This window comes from Gavialis gangeticus, unplaced genomic scaffold (assembly GCF_001723915.1).
Source record: "Gavialis gangeticus isolate Ggan-Ray unplaced genomic scaffold, GavGan_comp1, whole genome shotgun sequence".
Classification (NCBI taxonomy): Eukaryota; Metazoa; Chordata; order Crocodylia; family Gavialidae; genus Gavialis; species Gavialis gangeticus.
In genome coordinates, this window is record NW_017729024.1 from 40,159,493 (window position 1) to 40,162,650 (window position 3,158).

A 3,158-nucleotide genomic window follows, 5' to 3' on the forward strand; every position below is an offset into this window, starting at 1 on the left:
CCTCTCGCCCTGCTGGGGTTTGTGGGGGCTGGGGCTTGATCTGTGCAGTGGGAGCCTCCATTCCCCCATCCTTCCCTCCCTGCTGCCTGGCCATGGCTGACAAATGGCCACTGCCAGGAAGCGGGCCTGGAGATAGAGGGGCTGCACCAGCTGTTTGCTGCAGCTGGACAGCAGGGTTGGGGATGGGATGGTAGAATAGACACAGGCTGAGGGGCTTCATTGACTGATTGGAGATGGCCTGGCTGTTTAGATGAGCTCAGCATCCTGTGGTAGCTTGCTGGGAGGCACGCAAGAGCACCACAACCTGCTGGAGCACCCACAACCTCAGCCAGTGCAGGCAGCCTGCATGCCCTCCTCCCAGCACCGCCACCACCACCAAAGGGTGAACTTGTGTTTTGTTCACTCCTGAGATAACCTAGTCTGCTTAGAGAAACCCAGGGAAATTGGTTCAAATTTGCCTCGGGCTTTTTGAATGTCCATACCTAGCCCGAGAGAAATGTCCCATCAGCCAGAAGAAAGCTAGGTGTCCCAAGGAGAGAGATTTCTGGAGGATGCTGGAGACTCATGAGGAATTGGGAGAATGTGGATGGGCAATGCTACTTAAGAGAGATTATAAAGGCTGTTTGTAAGGTGGCCAGGGTCTTCTGATCCTAGACTTTTTTTCTTACTTACAAAATCCTTTTGTTGTTTTGTTTCCTTACTGATTGCCTGTGGAAAGAGTGATCTTTGTGTGAATGATATTCCAGAAAATTCTATTCTCCAAAAAATTCTTCCACAATACAGCGGGAACCCACTGGGGCTGTTCACCTGTTGCATCTGAGAGGCCAGATATAAGGGTAGTGGAACTGAGGCTTGCACAAGTAAGCAGTTATCCCAGGGCACACCTTGGTCTGTTTCTCAAGCAGTGGGACAACAGGGAGAGACTCTGGGGTTACTCCACAGACAGATTTGTGACAAAATTTTAAAAAAAATTACTGTGTAAGGGCATGTTTAAGTCTGACTGGCTTAAATGGAAGTTAAACAAGTGCTTAAGTGCTTTGTTGTTCAGGAAGGGACTGCTAAAGTAGGGCCTGTTTTGGTCCTCATACATGTCTTTCCCTTTAGAGTGTGTAGTATGCCATCTCCTTTCTCTTGGAGAAATAACTGAAAAATATCTTGGGAACTGGAGAAGGGTAGTAAAGGTGTTTAATGCTTCAAAGGTCTCTCTCTTTTTTTCTCCGTAAAGTAGTCTGAGGCAAGTATAAAATCTGTTGCATGATAAGATTAATTGTATGACACAATTGTGCTTTTAAGTCTCATTTCTCTATTCTCTGCTCTGATATGAGAGAGAAAGGAAGCCTTCAAAGTCAGTGGTGTCAATCGACTTTCTACCTCTGGAAGTGGAATACAGGCGGTCCTCGACTTACAACATTTTGAGTTACAATGTTTCGCACTTACAACATTTATAAATTGACACCTTGTTTCAACTTTCTGACATCAGTTTAAACTTTTACAATACTTGATCCAATGCCACACCATGCCATGCCAACAAACAAGTTTACTGCATTGCTCATCTCTCTGGAGAACTTGGTAGTTGTGTTGGTCTGAGACAAGAAGGCATACAAAAAACTAGAACTCTTGGTTCCAAAATGATGCCTTTTATTAGACCAATTGGGAAATCACAAGAAAATTGTCCTTTTCTACAAGCTTTCGGGATCAAAGTCCCTTCATCAGGCTCTGGGAAAAGTATAGTTGGTACAAGATGGTAAAAAGTCCCCATAGGTAGGAAATAAACTTCATTTTTGCACGGAGGGAAGGCTATCCCTCTGGGTCCATGACAGTGTTAATGTAGCTATATTACTCATCTATTATTGATAGAATACAATATTCTGAGTTATTGTTGGTGAAAATAGGGTATCAGGCTGTGGTTCAGGAACCACTCTCTCATTTATAACATTGTTTACTATGGGAAAATTGGTTCTGAGTTGCAATGTTTTCATTTAAAATGCAGCTTTCAGGAACCAATTGTGTCATAAGTACGATGGCTTCCTGTAATTGAGGTTGAGGGGCTTAAATTAAGAAACGTTTTAATTCTAGGTTAATTTTGACTGCTTACAGTTGAATATTGTTCTTTTTCCAGTTCCCTTACTATTTTGCAAAGGTAAATTACTATTAATATCTGTTTGTTTGTTTTTTTTCCAATTGCCAGCTTAATCATCATAAAGTAGGTACTGGCTAGATTGTATGACCCTGGAAAGAGGCCTGGCAACAGGATGAGAGATGTGAAGACTTAGCTTGCTTGTGGCTTCACAAAAGGAAACCTGGCAGCATCTTCCAGGTTGGATAGAAAAGATCAGCTCAAGAGGGATGATGTAAGCAAAACTATAAGAGAAACCAGCCAGAAATGTAGAAGAAGCTGAATGTAAAATTATTGGAGAGGGTGGCTTTACTAGGTAGTCTGAGGCATCATGGTTATGCTTAGGGGCAACCAACGCGGGTTCATTACAGGCAGGTCCTGTCAGACCAACCTGGTGGCCTTCTATGACCAGGTCACAAAATCCTTAGATGCAGGGATAGCAGTGGGTGTAGTCTTTCTGGACTTTAGGAAGGCCTTCAACACTGTCTCTCACTCCATTCTCATTAAAAAACTAGGGGACTGTGGTGTCGACACCCACACAGTCAAATGGGTCACTTACTGGTTGGAGGGCCGCACCCAGAGTGGTGGTGGATGGGTCATTTTCAACCTGGAGGGATGTGGGCAGTGGGGTCCCCCAGGGCTCAGTCCTTGGGCCGGCACTGTTCAACATCTTCAGTGACTTGGACAAGGGGGTAAAAAGCACCCTGTTCAAATTTGCTGATGACACTAAGATGTGGGGGGATGTGGGCACACTAGAAGGGAGGAATAGGCTGCAACTGGACCTAGATATGTTACAGGGGTGGGTGGATGAGAACAGAATGGGTTTCAACACTGACAAGTGCAAGGTGCTGCACCTGGGGAGGAAGAACCAGCACCATACCTACAGGCTGGGGAACTCCCTTCTCATCAGTGTAGAGGCAGAAAAGGATCTTGGAATCACTACTGATGCCAAGATGAACATGGGCTGGCAGTGTAGGGATGCAGTCAGGAAGGCCAACCACACCTTGTCATGCATCCACAGATGCATCTCAAGCAGGTCCAA